General features: G+C 47.1%; 1 protein-coding gene across 3 annotated transcripts in view; it reads left to right on the plus strand.

Moving 5' to 3' along the window:
* Positions 1 to 10019: 10019 nt before the first annotated feature.
* Sgcd (sarcoglycan delta) overlaps positions 10020 to 18840 on the plus strand; it is a 464814-nt gene continuing 455993 nt past the window's right edge. Inside the window, exons 1-2 of one of the 3 annotated variants that reach the window (XM_048334294.1) lie at positions 10020 to 10434; positions 13760 to 13879. The gene's annotated coding sequence lies outside the window, so the exon portion shown is untranslated. Of the gene's footprint in view, positions 10435 to 12783; positions 13880 to 18840 lie in introns of those variants that run through there. The other 2 variants (XM_048334295.1, XM_048334296.1) reach the window with 2 other exon arrangements.

An 18840-nucleotide genomic window follows, 5' to 3' on the forward strand; every position in this document is an offset into this window, starting at 1 on the left:
ATTTCTACTTTGCATAATTAAAACTATTCAAGGTTTCTTACCTACAAGTGCTTCTCAAGATGCATGCTTAAGTTATACATGCATATAGATATTTTTATTGCATAAAGTTCACATAAAATTCAACACTTTAACCACTTATTTACTTATTGTGTCAGTACTGAGGTTTTACTTGGCCTTTGTTTTCATCCTCAAGTCTGGTGCTCTACCACTTGAGCCACACCTCTACTTGTGGCTTCTTGCTGGTTCATTGGAGATAAGTCTCTTGGCTTGGTCTGCCGTTGACCGCCGTTCTCAGATCTCATCCTTCTGAGTAGTTAGGATTACAGAAGTGGCATTCACAGTGAGACTTTTACCACCGTTTACTTGCAGAACATTTACACCATCCCAAAAGAAAGGGTCACCCTGTTCCCCGTTTCTCAAGTGGCCTCGCTGCCATGCTTTCTGTCTCTATGAGTGTGCCTATTCAGAGATTTCATATAAATGGGGTCTCACAATATGTGACCTCTTTTGCCTGGTTTCCTCTATTTACTCTAATGTTCTCAGGCCTCATGCATTTTGTAATTGGATAATATTCTATTGCATAGCGATGCCACATTTTATCTGTTTATCATGGATTGACATCCAGGTCATTTCTACCTTTTGGCTATTGTAAGTTTGTCTTTTAGGACTATTTCATGTACGAATGTCTGGGTTGCAGTTGGCAGTATCTTATGTCAGTATTTCCTAGCCGCCCATTCGTTTTTCTAAATTCAAAACACTGAAGTTCTACATTTCTAATATAATCTCAGTGGGGTTCTGGAATGCTGAAATTAAGTGTGGTCACATCTTTGTGCTATATTTCAAATTCCCAGAGACATTTTTGGGGGAACATGTTGAAGCAACACTACAACAGCACCTAGAGGAACTGACATAAAACATGCTTTCCAATGAAAGTACTGTGTGCCTAGAAAGCATTGGTAGAAAATTTAATACAAGTTCAAAAGTATAGTCCCCATTCTGCCTGGCTTGCCACAGTGTGTGTGGATAATAGACAGTAGAGCCTTTCCCGTTAGTAATTCTGAGCTGGCTGGCAATCTTCATCTTGCTGCTTTGTCCTCTGACAAGCCAATGAATAGACCAGCAGAATGGATGGCAATTGGAATTTGAATCACCTCCTAATTGTTTCGGCTCTGTTCAAATGGCCATGGTTACCTTCCCCGCATTTTTCTCCACTAAGTAATCTTCAGCCCAGAGAAAACAGTCATCAGGGAAAACAAGTCCCTTATAATGTTTCTTCCCAGACATACACAAACTGTCACATGGTCTTCTAGAAACACGGACCCTTAGAGTTTTGTTTTTCGTGTCTCCAGTTAAATCAAACTCTCTTCACGAAGGCTGACTTCACGTGCTTAGTTGAGATTGGATGTTGGGGGCCCGTGAATCCATGCCATTGACAAAATAGCACTCCGGTATGCAGCGGAAAATGTCTGTGCCATGAAGGGACATTTTAATAGGGGCATGCTGCATAATCAGTTCTATTTGCTGGCAGAGATCAATATTATCTTTGAGATATCTAAATAGCTATTAAATATGAACAGAGCAGGTCTAGCAAACAGAAGCGTTATCTTCACTAGCACATGAGGTTTCTAATGCTTCTGACTGGGGGACATGGATCTATTTGGAAAATTAACTATTATTTTCTTCTCATTGATGTATCTAAGTGAGTCTCATTTTTCTTTGGGGCCTCCTCATTTTAAATATTGTCTTATCAAAGAAAGACTACTATGTGGTATATCACCTGTGGTATATCTCCTGCGGATTTCGAGTTGTTTCTGTTTGTATTGTCATCTTAAAAAGTAAACACATTTTCAACTTGGAAAGGTTGTAGAAAAATTTCCAACCTAGTACTAAGTCCCATAAATCTCATATGCACTTTCTTCTTTTATTAACTGCTTATATTTCCATACCACATCTGGCAACCTAATGAACTGATGTTGATGCACTAAAATCCATTTTCCCCACTTCCTTTTTATTTGTTTCTTTCTGATAGTCAGGGTTTGAATAGTGCTTGCTCAGCTGATGCTCGACCACTCAAGACACGTCTGTAGTGGGTCCCTTTTGGTCCAGGCTGGCTTCCAACCAGGGTCTACCAGATCTCAGATTAGAGGTAAGAGCCATCAGCACCTTCCCAGCCAGTTATTTTAGATTCTAATTTACTGAACTTTTCTATTCCAGCACCTCATTAAGTACCAGATTACATTTAGTTATATCTCTTTTAGTGCCTCTTAGCTAAGAATGTTTTCTCAGACTTCCCTTCTCTTTTTTTGTGTTTGTTTGTTTTTTTAATGGTTTTTGACAGTTTTGAGTCATATTGGTCAGGTGTTTTGCAGGCTACTGGTTTACTGACACTTGTCCTATAATTAGACAGTTGCCATGGAATCTTAGAAGAAGATCTCAGCGGTCAAATCTCATTCTCGCCCCATCGTATTAAGAGTACTACTAGCAGCATGAGTTACACTTTAGATAAGGTGGAGTTTTACAGGATTCGCCATGGTAAAAGTCTGTCTTTTTTCCTTCTTTCCATATTGTACCACTTGGAGAAAGTCGCTGTGCCCAGCTTACATTTAGCACTTTGATAGATCCTTCTAGAAGGGGAAGAATCTAAATACATTTAGTTGAAATTCTGCTGTATGGGACACTGGTCTCATCCTTTTAATGGATTGTTTCATCATTTATAACAGTGCAGACAAATGAATATTTTTGGACTTTGGGCTATAAATCCAGTCACTATATACTTATCTTATTTTGTTCGTTAAATCGTTTCATCTTTGGCCATCGTGAGCTCTTTCAGTTGACTATTTTGTCCATTTACCCACCTTCCCTCATGAGTTGTGTGTGTGTGTGTGTGTGTGTGTTGAGCCATCCCCTTACTAATTGACACTACAAAATGCTTCAGATGTATCTGAAACATTTCCTGCCCTTTTCTAGAATCAGTCATCTTTCTGACCTGCTCTGGTGTGTTCTATTACTTCACATGCTGTGTGTGTTCCATTACTAGGGTGTCTTTGCTTTTAAGTCTTCTCTGGTGAACAATGTAGATAAATCTTTATCTGTAGGCTAACCAGTTGTGACTTCATACATCTGTAGTTACTTCTGGGCAAGTACTCTACCAACCTGTGCTAGGCCCTCAGCCTGAATACTAAGGTAAATGTGAGTTACTATTGATAGTTTCCAGCCTAACCCATTGCCATCTCCCCATCTACTCCATAGTGAGGAACTTGATCCTCCCTAGCCCAGCCATTCCCGTGATTTTTCAGTTTTAATGTAGATGTGCAGTGGTTTCATAGTTGTAACCTCTTGCATGGTACGTACATTCCTTTTGCCTTCACTAAACAATGTCCTCCAATTTCAAGGTACTCAGGGAAGTCCCCCTTTCTCTCTGCTTCTATTACCCAGCGTGTTTCATACAGTTTGAAAAAGCTAGGCTCTCTTGTCAAAGTGTACATTCCTTTTTAGGTTATCCTAACCCCTGACATGATTTTTAAAAATTTCATATGCAAAGGTTTACCAATGTATTATTGTATAGTCCTCTGGGTTTTGACAAATACCATTATGTGACATTATTATGTTTTATGGAAAAGTTGCATCATCCTAAAACTCCCCTTAGCCTCACTGTTCAGTTCTCCTGTCACAATCCCTTAGCAATGCCAGGTCTTTTAAGTAACACATGTCTATGCCTACTTTTTCCAGAATGTGACACAAATGTCAGCATTGTAGCACTTTCTTATTCTTTTGCTTATCCGTGTGTAGTTCAAACCCTCTCACACCTTTGCACTGCTCAATAGCTCATTCTTCTTGATCACTGACTACTACTGTGCACATCTTATGGCTGTACTACCATTTGTTTACCTATTGGCTTATTGAAGGACAAGCTAATTGCTTCTAGTTTTGGCATTATGAATAGAGCAGCAATCAACATTTGACTAGAGGTTTCTGTGTGGAGATATTTTCAAGTAAATTGGGTAAATGCCTAAGGAGTGCAATTTTTTTGATTACACGAAAGCCTATGAATAGCTCCTAAGATACTGCTGAACTATATTCTAGACAGGTGCACATTCTGCTTTTACCAGCAGTGTCCTTTCACTCATCAATTGTTGGTGTGGCCATTATTTTAGTCATTTTAATAGGTATGCCATGACTTATTTTGTTTAGTTGTCACCAGTATGTAGTGTAAAAATATCACACAAAATATCACATCAAAAATCTATGTGAATTTATGACAAATACTATTTCATAGGTCATTCCAACCACATTATTCTTGATTTTCTTTACATAGTACTTTGCTACAGTAGAAACTTGGGCATTGATTATGTATTTCTTTTTACTGGGGCTTGAACTCAGTGCCTAGGCACTGTTTCTGAGCTGCTTTCATTCAAAGCTGGCACTCTACCATTTGAGCCACAGGTCCATTTCTGGATTTTGGGGGGTGACTAATTGAACATAGGGGTGTCACAGACTTTCCTGCCCAGGCTAGCTTCAAACAGCAATCTTCAGATCTCAGTTTTTTGAGTAGTTAGGATTACAAGGCTGAGCCACCAGAGCCCTTCTAAGCTATTTATACTAAGAATATTAGACTATGTTTTACTTTTTAATTTTCGATTGAAATATACTGAGGTTTTGGTGAAAGAAATGTGGGCTGTGCCCCTTACTACATCTGAGACCGTGAGGAAATTATAAACTTAATCTGCTTCAGGTTTTCTTTTCTTCATTTTTAAAAACAGACAAGAAAGGGAACCCAGTGGATGAGAATATGTGAATTTAATGAGCTTGCAAGGAAAACTCTAGCATGCCTGGAACATGGCAACCATCTGGTTATTATTGGTATATTATAGAAGGCTCTGGTACTTTCTAGAAAACGATATGCTATTTTTTAAATCATTCTCTTCAGAGATGCACTGATTTTTTCCCCCTCCACCATGCCTCATAAAAATAGAATGAACACACTTCACATTCATTATATTTCTCGCAGTATGATGTTTTTTTCTACTCCAAAGAGCATGGCGAAATAGATACTTGCAAAGGTAACCCAAGTGCTACAACTCACTGGCTTCCTGTTACTTACTTCTTGTATTAGCAACAATCCCTTCCATTTGCTCAGTGCTTCAGATTTTATGTAGGGCCAGCGTCACAGATGTTACCTCATTTGCTTTTAAGCCCAGCTTTCTGAAGTGAGTGCCACATGCTTAGTAGGCCCCTGACTTTGGCAAAGTGAAATGACATGCCCTTTGCAACGTACACCAAAAGTAAGGGCGGAGGCAGGGTTTGAGGCAGGTTTTCTGAACTCCTATTCCGTCTTCCTCCCTGCAAGCCAGCCATAGGCTGAATGATCAGATAAAGTGGCAGGTATGAGCCTCCTGGGTTGTTTATCAGTTCTCATTAATTGCAGCCCATATGCTTAGGTTCATGGGTGATGGGTGGTAGAGAAGGGGTGTTGCTAGTATTTTAAGGCTTCAAACCAACCAATCCACATTTCCTGTCAGCTGCCCACATACACTCAAGTACATCTGTAGCAGTGTGCTCCTCCCCCTCTTCCTGCAAGCATCAGGGCCATGTTATGGAATGCAGTAGCCACATTTTCCTACTCTTTTCTGGGATCTATTCCAACTACCCTCTTCATTTTATGTCTCACTCATAGGGCTAAGTTTGTAGTCACTTGGTTGGTTCTGTGACTCCACACTCTCAGTACTATAGAGTTGTCCAGTGATGTACATTTGATCCCACATGGCACGTGGGGGAAAATAGCCTTTCCTCCTGGAAAAGAAGACTTGGGACCAGAGACAGCAAAGTTAGAAATACATGTGTCATGCATGGGATGGAACAAAGATAAGAGTTCTCATTTGCAGTAAAGGAATAAAGAGAGCTAAGCTGTTGGGTGCTGACGGCATGTCTAATCCTAGCTGTTTCTCATGAGGAGATCTAAGGATCGGGGTTCAAAGCTAGCCCAGACAGAAAGTGACTGTTATCTCCAATTAACTGCCCGAAAGCCAAAAGTGGGGCTGTGGCTCGAGTGGCAGAGGGTTAGCTTTGAGCAGAAAAGTTTAAGGACAGTCCTGAGGTCCTGAGTTCAAGCTCCAATATCAGCACAAAAATGGAAAGAAAGGGAGACAGAAATAAAGAGAAAGAAGGAAGGGAGGGAGGAGGAAGGCAGGAAGAAAGGAAGGAAAATGGGTGATCATCCCAGTTTCTGCCTCAAAATTATCTGGGATTACAGGCATAAGCCACTGTGCCTGGCTCGTCTTTCTATTTCTTTTCTCCCTCCAATCATCAGCACTCACCATTCCCAAAGTTTGGAATTTTGTGAAGAAATTTAAAAAAAACCTACTAAAAATGAATGTATTGGCTAACAGTGGAACATTTGAAATGATGATTATGGTAAAACGCTGACCTTTTCTGCTAACAGTTCATTGATAGTGCGTCTCTGAACTGCGGTTGTGAGTGATAGCTTCTTGCCTTAGTCTTCTCTTGTCTTTGCTCTTCAGCTTTATCCTTTTCTCCCCTCAGCCTGTTCTCAGTCTCTAGGTTTAATCCCTTTATGAAGTCATCCACTGATTCCTTCAGCATTCGCTGCGTCATTACTGTATATACAGCCCTCGGTTAACTTTTATTGTTGGGGGATTGCTGGGGATTGAACTCAGGGCTATGAGCCTCTGTTGGGCTTCTTCACTCAAGGCTGGCACTCTTCCACTTGAGCCAACTTCTACTTCCAGCTTTTGTGCTGGTTAATTGTTGAGATAAAGAGTCGCACAGACTTTTCTGTCAGGGCTAGCTTTGAACTATAATCCTCAGATCTCAGCCATCTGAGTAGCTACGATTACAGATGTAAGCCAGCAGTGCCCGGCCTTCATTACATTTTAAAGATTAAAATATTACCTTCAAGGAACTCTAAGAAATAAGGTACAAATGTAACCAAAACCCAAGGGAGAAAGAATTAATGGCACAGCTCAATATTTTTAAAGCCTCCAATTGCGGTTCATTAGCAGGTTGTAGAATCAATTAGTAGGTCAAATCCAGAACTTTAAAAAAGTGGCCTAAGTTGAATAGAAAAATACTGGCGTGAACCACACACACGAAGAATGTATTTTGTGCATATTTTTTTTCATTTAGGTGCGTGTTGTGTTTGTGGGAGCATGGTATAATATGAAGTGTTTTAAAATTATACATTGCACTCAAAAGTTTGAAGACAATAGCTTAGTAAAGAAAAGGCCAGAACAATGTGTCTTGGGCTTAACTGTGCAGGAGTCATCTAGGAGTTGAAGATTGTGGTTCAGTTGGTAATAGCTGGCCTTGAGTTCCTCTGCCCCGACAAGCTTGCTGCAGATGCTTTTGCTGGTGGTCCGGGGTGGGAGGGAACTGACGGGTTAGTTGGAGGTAGAATTTCCAGTGGGGGGGGGAAGCTGGGGACCCTCCCACATTTCATTCAGTGCTGACTGCAAGTGCCAACAAGAAACCTAAAGGAAACATGACTTACCCTTTCCTTTCTGGTTTTCCTGTTTGGTTGATGGATAGAAGTTCTAACCTACCCTATGCTTCCCGAGGGACTGCCACTCTGCAGTTCCCAGATGTTGAATTGCCAAAACCAAGGCACCAGACAGATTTTAGATCAGTCACTGTGAAAAGTTTCACTGTTGTTTCTGTGGGCTGGTCCCCACTTTCCTCCTTTCTATCAAACACGTGTGGTTTTCCATCTAGCATCTCTTGAAATTAACACCAAGGTACTTTCTATTCTGCAGGCTGGTGTTTTATTTTTCTTCTTCTTCCTTGTTTTGTGCCACTACTGAGGCTTGAACTCAGGGCCCTAGCTTTTTTGTTTGTTGTTTTCTGTTTAAGTCAAGGCTGGTAGTTTAACCACTTGAGCCACAGCTCCTCTCCTGGCTTTTTGCTGGTTCTTTAGAGATGAGTATCTCTCAACTGGCCTGGGCTGGCTTTGAGCCATGATCTTCAGATCTCAGCCTCCTGAGTAGCTAGGAGTATAGGCCTGAGCCACCAGCGTGCATCTTCATACATCAGGCTTTTGAGGACAGGCACAAGGGGAGTTTCTTGTTCCTTTCTGCTTCCACCTACCATCAGTAGTCATCAGATCTGAACTACTTTCCAGGTAGCTGCCAGGTAGATTGCTTTCCTCTCTCTCCTTTTCCTCTGGACTCCATCCTGAACAGGGAGATACTGATCAACCTAAAAGGAAGAGTTCATTATTTTCTTTTCCTGCTTAAAACCCTTTAGTGACCCCCATTGACCAGGTAATCTCTCTGCTCCTGGCAATTACCGCTGCTTGTCCCCAATTATATCCGGCATTCTTCATTTTGACTCCTCTTTTCCTCTTACACAGTCTCACTTTTTTGTGTGGTTTTTTTTTTTGGTTTGTTTTTTGCTTTAGGAGCTTGTGTGCTACTTAGGATTTTGCTTAAATCCTACCTCCTTCCAGAAGTCTTCTTTGAGATCCCCAAGAGGAGAATAAATCTCTCCTCCCTCCGTTTTCTTGTCGATGTCTGTGCACAAGAATGCCGAGCCAAATTTGTGTTCTGGCATGGGGCAGAGGAATCTCAGCCTTGGGGAGGGGAGCCCGAGACCAGACCTTGTTCCCAGCAGACGAGACACGGCACGTGTGGGGAGCAGGTGCATTTATGCGCCTCCCCTGACCCCGGGTTTCATAATCGGAAGGTCAGGAGAATTGGCGGTAATCATGGTCTGCAAGCGGCCGCGCGCGGTGCCCAGCCCATGCATGCGCACTCCGCTCCTAAGTTTTCCTTAAGACGTCTCATTGCCTATGCCCGCAAATGTTTCTTATTTTAATCACGTTTCTTGTGAGCGTTGAACGATGAACCCCCACCCCCACCCCCAGGTATCTGGAATCGCTAATTTTTTTTTAAATGTTCACGTGTGTGTGTGTGTGTGTGTGTGTGTGTGTGTGTGTGTGTGTGGATTGGCACTCCTGATCAAGAAAGGAGCCTTCATTTCATGGTGGAGGCAAGGTTGCCCGGCGAGGGCCTTCCCTTGGGCTCAGGGGAGGTCGGGGCCCGGAGCAGGCGGGCGCGGGGGGGGGGGGGTGTCTCCAGGTGGGTGCCTCCCCAAGTACGCACCAGGCCCATCTTGCCTGGCGACTCCCCCTTTTCTCTTTGGAGTCCGTTGGCTCACAGGAAAAGTGCTTACGAGGGAGGAAGGCAGGGCACGGCGGCACCGGCCGTCCCCGGGAGCCCGCCGGGTGTCTCGTTCTCCGGGAGGCCAGGAGGGGGGATTCCGCGGCGCTTACAACTACTTGTCCCCGTGGCGGAAGACAGACGCTCAGCCACCCCGGGCCGCCGCCGGGGGTCGATTCCCCCCCCCGCCCCCCGCGTCCCGCTCTCCCCACCAGCGTCTCTCTCCGGCTGGGCTGCCCATCGCTGCTTTGCAGAAGGAGGGGCGATCTGGGCGCGGGAGTCGGGGGGTTGGGGGGGGGACACGGGACGGGAGCCGCAGGCCCGGAGCCCCGCGCCCCCGCGCGCGCGCGCGCTCGCGCCCTCGGGATCTCGGGGCAGCTCCCCCCGGGGCGGCGCGGGGTGGGGGGGGGTGTGTGTGTGTGCAGGCTCTCCCCGCCCCCGCCCGGGCTCGCCCTCGCCCGCCCTCGTCCTCCCCCGCCAGCCCGAGCGAGCGAGCGCGCACGCCGGGGCTCCGGCACGTGGGCGCGCGGGAGGCGGCGGCCGCTGCTGCTGCCGCTCGCCGGAGCCCGAGAGCCCCAGCCCGAGACATCCGAGCTGGTCGGCGACCGCCCTCCATGCTGCGCGAACTGCAGCCGCCGCCGCCATCCGCTCCGCCTCGAGCCCCAGCCGACACCCGCCAGCCGGCCCCGCAGCCGCCGGGGCGAAGGGCGCGAGAAGAGGGGCGCGGAGTGCCGGAGCGAGCCGGGATCTGAGCCCGGGGGGTGGGGGGGTGGGGGCTCCCCGCCCCGCAGCCCCGCAGCCCCGCAGCCCCGGAGCTCCGGTCACCGCCGAGGGCTCCCGGCAGCGCCAGGCGGCGGCCCACGCAGGCTCCCCGCAGCCGCCGCTCGGGGCGCGCCGCTCCCCCGCCGGCACCGCCGGTACCTAGCGCCTCCTCCATCCCGGAACCCGAGCGAGCGCCAAGTCCGAAGTCTTCCCCCTTCCTTCCCCCCGCCTCCCCCCCGCCGGCGCTCCCAACTTCCCGGGAGCCCCCCTCTCCCCGCCGCAGCCTGCGCCCGCCCCGCAGCGATGCGCCCCCAGCCGGGCGGCGCGCCCTCTGCCAGCTCCCCACCCATGGCACCCGCCGCCCTCGGCTGCCCCGCCGGGGACGCGTAGCCTCCGCCGCGCGGCCCAGGAGAGGAGTGAGCTCCCCGGGCGCTCCAGGGACCCCCCGCGCGCCCCAGTCTGCTTGGGTCCCCCGCAGTGGAAGCGTCTAGATCCTGGGGTGAGTAAGTAACCGGCTCTCGCGGCGGCTTCCTGTAACCCCCCCCCCCCCCCCGCAGCTAGCAGCTGGCAGCTGGCAGAGATGGCAGGGAGACGTGAGAAACTTGGGGCTCCCCCACCCTTCTGGGCTTGGCAGCGGAATGCAACCTGGGTTCACCAACCCGGTGGACTCCGGGGGTTCCCTTCCCCGATTGCCTTTATTTCTAAAACCAAAGAGAAACACGCCCCCCCCACCCCCCACCTCCGCTTCTTCTACTTCCCAAGGAGAGAGGGGCTTGCACACCAGGCCACCGACTCTTTCCCCGTCCTTGTGCCATTTGGGGCTTTTCGGCCGCCCGCGTGTTAAACAAGCACGGAGCCTAAGCGCTTGGAGATCCGCAGCCGCCTGGGCGCGCTCGGAGATCTCCGGGCAGCGGGTGCCCTTAGAGAGACCAGGACTGCTGTGTGTGTGTGTGTGTGTGTGCGTGCGTGAGTGTGTGCGTGCCTGTGCGTATCTGTGTGTGTCAGTGTGCGGGTCTGAGAGAGCATGGGGGGAGGGGAGAGGGGTCGGTGAAATTGATCCCTTGGATGGAGGCACCAGGTGTACCTAGTTCCAGAAGACAGGTTTGGGGCAGCCTGGCCCGAGGGAGTCCAACAGGTGGCTGGCTCCGGCTTCCAGTAGCTGGACTCTGGGGTGGAGAACTGCTCTTTCCCACTCCTTCCCTTCCTCCTGCCTAGCCCTCCTCCCCCCTTCTCGAGCCCCCCTGGCTGGCTGGGCCACTTGGAGGCGCGCATCTGAACGTGGGCAAAGAAGGAGTGAGGCATCCCAATGCCTCCCTTCGGTGGGAAAACAGGGGCCTCATTGTGGGCCTGACTGAGATTTCAACTTGTGGGCAACTGAGGGGCCATTCAGCTGGGTGACGTGGACTTGAACCCCCGCCTTCTTCCCGCAATCCCTGGCAGCAGGGGATGCTGGCCCCCCTGGGCTGGGCAGTGAGCCAGACCTTAGCGTTTGAATCTTCTGTACTCCAGTGTTAGGAGGGGGAGTCTGGCCAGACTTTCTTCTTCTTTACCTACATCCTGAGAGTTAGTTATAAGGGCTGGCCGCGACCGGGGTACAGGTGGTGGGTGTGGTTGCCAGTGGTGTTGGTGAGCTAGATGCAAGAAATGAGAGAGACAGTTCTGCCACCGCTACCCAGGATTACTTGTCTTGGGAAGAAGCACGTGTGCGTTTTGAAAAAAAAAAAAGTTTCTCTAAAATTCACCCATCATCCCCGGGGGAGTGGCAAGTTGGAAATCTGAGCTATGAAAGCCATGGACAGTCCATAGTAGCCATGTCTAACTGCTTAGCATCTGCAGTCCTCAGTTTACCCATTTGTGGGTTGGGAGCAATGATCTCTGTGCATGTGGGAAATTCTGCATGTCTGGCAGAGATACATGAGTGGATATGGGGTGGAAGAGGGTCACCTGATAGGGGTGGGGGGAGAAGGTGAAGACTCCCTGGGGTCTGCACACACAGCTAGCTCGCAGTTGTTACTTAGGTTTTAAGTCCTGAGGGGGCTGTTGGCTTTGAAATGGGATGGGGATTTCATCTGCTGTAGGCATTCCCAGCATGCACTTGGTGACACCCTGTCACTCACTACCTGCTAACCTCAAGTGGAGGGTGTTTCTTCTCTGGAATAGAACCCTGAGCAGTCCAAATGCAAAAGAACCCTGGAGCAATGGGGCCGGGCTCATGGACTTCACTCCCCAGCGGGCCCTGAGTTCCAGAGCTCTGTGGCCTTGCTGCCATTTTTTCTGCAATTGATGCTGCCTTCTTCCCCTTGTTTAGCTTCCCTCCAGATGAGGGCTGTCCTCACTCTGGGCCTCTGGCTTTGGAATGCTAACAGTTAATAACGTGTTAGGCTTGACTTGTGGCACGCACTGTCTGATTTAGTGGTGTGTGTGTGTGTGTGTGTGTGTGTGTGTGTGCGTGTGTGCATATGCCAGGCAGCTCTATGTCAGAAGGGGAGCCAGGAGTCAAATGGAGGAAAGGGCAGTGAGGTATTCATGTTTGAGAAGAAGACAGCAAGAGACAGACATAAGGATGTGACCTGGAGGAGAAAGAAAATGGTCTAGAGGGGGAAAAGATGCAAAGAATGTGTGGAGTAGAGAAATGGGGGGGGGGAAGGAAGGAGGAGGAAAGGAGAAGAGAGGGGGAGAATGAAAAGAGAAAGGGATGGGGAGCGGGAAGAGGGGGGTGGGGAAGCTGGAGGTAATGAGGGCATGGCGGGGACCAGAGGCGGTATTCAGTTTTTATAAACCTTGCTGCTATCCTAAGGAAGTTGACATAATCCGAATTCTTCTTTGGGGAAGTATGAATTATGCAGGAATTGAACACCTGTTTGGGATGCAGCTGCACAAGGGCTTAAGAAGTTTAAATTCTTGGTAAGTGCATAGGTACGCAAGTGCATTCACCTTGGGGGCCCCCGTGGTGGCCCAGGATTATTTCCCTAACCATAGTCGCCAGGATTCTTTAAGCCTTGTTTCTAGAGGGATCTCCTGGGTCATCTCTGAGACATGCAAATTGCTGGGCCCACTCCCTTGGGAGTCTGGAGCCTCAAAAGAGAAGTTGCTAACTTCACAAATCTCCTAGGTGGCTGTAAAGCAAGCTGACTCGCAACCACTCTGATCAACGCTATGTCAGTGTCATAAAGTCCTTTTTCTAGTTATGTTCCTTAACTTTCTCCCAAGAGAGCTAGCTAATGTAACGCCTCCCCCTCCCCCTCTATCCCATCTTCTCCAGGGAAGAACATTTCTTGTGAATTTCTCTTGATAGAAGGACAAGCTCCAGCCCAAGGGAAGGTGCTCAGCCGGGGTTACCTCTCCGTGATCCCCATTAATCACAGTAGCTCTAAGGGAGGGCAGCTGGCTCCTTGGGTTGACCTTGCCGGGAATGGTCTCAGCTCACAGGTCCCAAGCACTCAGCGCGGTGTTGTGCTGGTCATTCCTTATACACTACTTTCCTACTTAATACACTCGCAGATCCTGTGCCACAGACACTGTGAGCATTCTCTCCATCTCATAGTTGAGCACATTGCAACTTAGAGACATTGCATAAAGATTCCCACAGAAGGATATGATTATCTGGGGTCTGGCAGCTTAGGAAGCAGCGGTGGTGTGACCCAGGAGCCCAGGCTGGGTGACTGCAGAGCTTGCGAACGTCCTACTCATAAACATTCACCTGCACTAGTAGAACCCAAAAGATTATCGGGTAGCCTTTCCCCAAGCCTCTCTGCACTTGACCAGACAGAGGGAAATGAGGAAATGAGAAGTGACTGGAGAAGATAAGATGATTTTTTCCCCAGAATTCCCTTGACTGGAACTGGGACCTGTCCCTTGGGAGGCTCTAGTCAGCCTTTTCCAACTGGATTTGTAGCCACTAGATCTGGCTGGCCATCCAGATCACATGACCCTCGTAATCCAAGGTAAGTCAGTTCCTGCTCCCTGCTCCCTACTAGAGGCTTACTGAATGGAAACCTTAGGACAGAGAGCCTCAAATCCATCCATCCACCCACCCACCCACCCACCAAACCACTCACTCACCCACCTACCTTCCTACCTATCATATCTATGTATCTTTCTATGTATCTATGTATCTTTCTTTCTTTCTTTTAGTCCATGCTAGAAACCAGCATCTGCATGTTACCAGTTATTGCATAGTTCTGGGTTCTCAACACTGAGAATTCTTTCCATACAGCGTCAAGAAGAACACTCTAAGTCCCTTCAGCTGCCAGAAAAATAAACACAGAAAAAAAAAAGTAGCTGACTTTCTTGTATGTTGTCCTAAACAAGGTTGCACCACAACTTTGAAAACGCCTTGAGAAGCAATTTGCAAACATTGGTTATGTTTATGTTTTTTTTCTTTCTTTTACCAAGACAGGAAGCATTTTAAGAAACATCAAGTGCTTCTTCAATTTTCTTTGTGTGTGTGTGTGTGTTGCTATTTGTACTAGTAGGCAGTCCCAGGCAATAATATCACAAGCCAGCCCAGTGTGCCACTATGTCCAGAGTGCCCAGCACTCTGTCATACATCTGTCTGTACCTTCACTATTATGCAGTTGACACCTCTGATGGGACTGTTATCTCATTCTGCAGGTGGAAGGGAACTGTGGTACATGACCTCTCTTTCTGGCCCACTTAAATTGTTTTCTAGGTGACCTCAACATCTCTTTCTTCCTGTTCTCATTGAAAAGTCGCCAAAGGTGCCAGACATCTTGTCTGACAAACTGTTTTGTCATCTTTTCCCTTTCAGATCCAAATTTTATCTTTGGAATCTGTTGCTTTTAACCCTTGACCTCTTATTCCAGGAAGGTGATTGAGCCTTAGGTGGTTGTGACCAGCAGCTTTCGGACACATGTATTGTAAAGAACCACAGTCATTTGCAAATAGAATACAAACTAAGATCACTGGTATTTGCCATGTCTGCGTCTTTAATAGGATGGTTTCTTTATTTATTTTTTCCTTTTTTGGCCTGGCTGTCAGTGGAGAAGTAGAGAGTGAATAGACACTGTTGGTGGCTGGCACCTGGAATCTCGAGTGTGGACAAGGAAGCGGGGAAGCCCACCTCCATTCTGGAGGAAGTCACAGAGGTGGTTGCCCACATCTCTGGCAAAGCTTTACCTTCAGGCATGGCTGAAGTGTCAGGCAAAGGTCTGGCATCCCCCAGCTGTGCTGTTACCCTGTTAGTAAACATTTACTAGGTGCCAGGCTCCATTCAAACTTGCCTTGAGTCACCCAGATCCTAAAACTCAGAACCTGGATCTGTCCCTTTTTCAACCCTTCCTGTTGCATGGATGGAAATTTTTTCCCCTGCCTTACGCTTTAGAACGTTGTAAGTGCAACACATTATGGTTTGTGTTTTAATGAAACCCCCAGTGCACTGCTTGTCAGGAAGAACAGTGGGATCATTTGAACTTGGGGTCAATGATTAGTTGGTTCAGTTACTTCCAAATAGTTTCTTTTACTTATCCACCAGTTGGGAAGAGCTGCCAGGATTCAATTCCATGCTTCTCTAGCTTGGCTGCCTTCTTCCTGTAAAGGTCTCACTTCAGACAGTGCGTCTTTGTGGAATTCCTGCAGAGCTGGGCTGGATGTCTTTGTTACGTGCTTTTCCAGGTCATTTGGGGGGTGTTCTTGTCTCTGCTTCTCTCTACCTGACAGTCTTCTGTCTTTCTTCATCTGGTTTTACTGGAAGTTGCATCCGAAAGCCATGCCTAGCATAACACAAGTGTACAAAGAATTTTTTTTTTTTTGCCAGTTCTGGGGCTTGAACTCGGGGCCTGAGCACTGTCCCTGACTCCTTTGTGCTCAAGGCTAGCACTCTACCACTTGAGCCACAGCACTACTTCTGGCTTTTTCTGTTTATGTGGTGCTGAGGCATTGAACCCAGGGCTTCATGCATGCTAGGCAAGCACTCTTGCTAAGCCTCATTCCCAGCCCAAAGACATTTTTGAATGACTAAGGAAAACATATTTAAAGCTAAAAGCTAATTCCATGGGAGTCAGAACAAGTGGCCAGTATCCTTTAACCCCTAAAGCAAAACCATGCACACGTTGCGATTGAAACCTATCCAATCTAATGTGGCCCCAGAGGTGTCAGATCGCCCACACAGAAGAGGGAAACGCAGTGCAATCAGTGGCTGTTGATGAACTCCGTTGCTAGCTTTAGGCAAGCTTCATTTTGATGTTGCTTAAGATGTAATTAGAAGGGACACTCTGATTTATAAGTTAATACGATTTTATCTGTACATCCAATTAGTTGCACAGAAAGACACATTTGTTTCTCAGTCCAAAAAGTTTGAGAAATTAATCGGCTTCTGGAGCGAGAGCCAAGGTGAGAGAGAATCTAGTCTCCTGCCAGCTTGAAAGAGAGAAAAGGAAACTGAGGCTCAGAGATAGAAAGGGACTTGCTGGAGGTCACACAGTGAGGCAGTGTAGCAGCCAGAAATTCTTGGCAGCTAGCCCAGTACATTCTGACTGCTAAAAGTAATGACCATTTCCAGGTTGAGTTTCTTGTTTGGTTTGAAGGCATATTTGGTAGCTCACACATACACAGCCTGCCTACCTGCAAAAGTCCTAGATAAAACTCCTGTCAAAAGGGAGTGAATGAAATCTGAGGATCATAGTTCAAAGCTGGCCTGGGTGGAAAAGTTCATGAGACTCATCTTCAATTAACTACCAAAAAGCTGGAAGTAGAACTATGGCTCAAGTGGCAAAGTACCAGCTTTGAGCAGAAAAAGCTAAGGGACAGTGCCCAGGACCTGAGTTTAAGCCCCAGTACACACACACACACACACACACACACACACACACACACACACACACACTTTTTCTCTTTCTCTGGATTTGCTGATGGAGAATAGGCTCTCAACATCAAAGCAAATTGTGGGAGATCATCTTGTCAGGCCAGGAGAATTACTATCTGTGTCGTCTCTCAGTGACTAATCACAGTCTGGCTACTTTGGGTGGGGTTGGCAGGCCTTGGGGGGTGTAGGAAGGTGCTAAGTTGAGCAATTTCTGCTGTCCTGTCAGCACTGATTATGTTTCTGAAGGACAAGCCACAATATATAGCATCACTGATCTGTGTCTTCTAGCCTCTACCACCGTGACACCAGGTGGTAAAGATGTGTGTATTAACAATGTCTCAATGAACTGTGCATGTGTGGGTAACTAAGGTCTATTTTGGCTGGCTCATTTGGTCACACTCTGGAGCACCCTAGGGGGAGACAGAAGGAACCTAGGGTGACTACTTCCCACCTGAAAAAGGGCAAAGCAGAAAGCAGGCCATGATCCTATCCACTCCGTTGCTAAGAACCCCTTAGCCAGGAGCTTGGTGATGAATGTCTGTGTGTCTCTGTTTCTTATCATCTCACACCTGAAAATGTCTCAGGAAGATCCATCCTCATTAGGTAGCATTGTCTTCTAGAAAAAGTAGACTGACTGGAGGAGGCTGAGATCTAAGGATTGTGGTTTGAAGCCAGCCTAGGCAGACAAGTCCCTGAGAGACTATTTCCAATGAATCACTCAAAATTTGGGAGTAGAGCTATGGCTCAAAGTGGTAGAGTGCTAAGCCTTGAGCAGAAAGAGCTCAAGGACAGCACCCAGGCCCTGAGTTGAAGCCCCACAACTGACAAAAAAAAAAAAAAAAGAGTAGATCAGGAGTAACCCATGAGGGCTTGCTAATATAAGACCAGATTCTTATTTTCAAACTTTACTATCTTTAGTTGGCTTATAAAGCTCTGAGCTTAAAAGGAGCTTGGAGATTATCCTCTGTGGCTTTTCAATGGCTGTGATGCACAAAAGCAAATTTGGTGTCATTGTTTAGTATGTACCTGAATGACTTCCACTGAAACTTTGCTATTTCCTACTACTTGCTATTTCCCAGCAGTATAAGTCATAGAGTCCAACATTTTCCATTCAGCTCTCGTTTAATTTTTTAACTTCCTGCTGTGGTTCTCTGTTGGTTTTAGTTGATTGTAGGACTCTTATGCATTGAGACCCATTGTGTTTGTGCATTTTCAGTGTCTATGACAAAATAACTTGAGAAATGTGACTTTATAGAGGAGACATTTATTTGGGCTTGTACGGTGCCAGAGGTTTCAGTCCAGGGTTGCTTGGCTCTGTTGTATTTTGGGATTATGGTGATGGGAAGCATTATGGTGGAGAGCTCATCTATCTCTTGGCTAGGGCATGAAAGAAAGAGACCAGGATCCCAAAGGCCCTGCAGGATGTGCCTCCCAACCACCCAACTTCCTCCCAGTAAATCCCCCCTCTTAAAAGCTCTGCCACCTCCTAATAGTGCCATGGAAGAGGAACCAAGTCTTTAACACATGGGCCATGGGGAACATTTCAAACTCTAACACCCACATTCCTGATACGATAGACATTTATAGATGGGAGAAAGTGAGGCTTAGGGCGGTAAGACCAATTATTTCTTGTCCATCATCTCATGACAAGCTAGTAGCTGAGCTAGTGATAGAATTTAGGTTCCTAACCAATGGTTTATACCTGTGAGTGACAGCCACCTTGATTGTGGACTCTGGGGGTTTTACTGAGCTTTAGTTAACAACAGATTGCTGTCATTGATTACTCCGATCAATGCCCTTGGACTTGGCCTTGATTTCAGTGCCCTCCCGCAAAATCTTTTAAATGACACTGAAGTGACAGCTATCTTCTGGTAGATGTGCATGGCAGTGGGTGTTTGTGAGGTCCATATTGTGTCGCTATAAATAGGTTACCACACATTGGATAATTCATAAAGGGTTGAAGATTATTTAGCTCGTAGCTCTGGAGCAGGGGAGTCCATATACATCTGCTTAGCATCCAATGAGGGCTTCTTGCTGCCTTCTGTCATGGCGGAGATGACACGTGACAAGACAGAGGTAGTA

This window comes from Perognathus longimembris, chromosome 25, assembly GCF_023159225.1.
Source record: "Perognathus longimembris pacificus isolate PPM17 chromosome 25, ASM2315922v1, whole genome shotgun sequence".
NCBI classification, from domain to species: domain Eukaryota; kingdom Metazoa; phylum Chordata; class Mammalia; order Rodentia; family Heteromyidae; genus Perognathus; species Perognathus longimembris.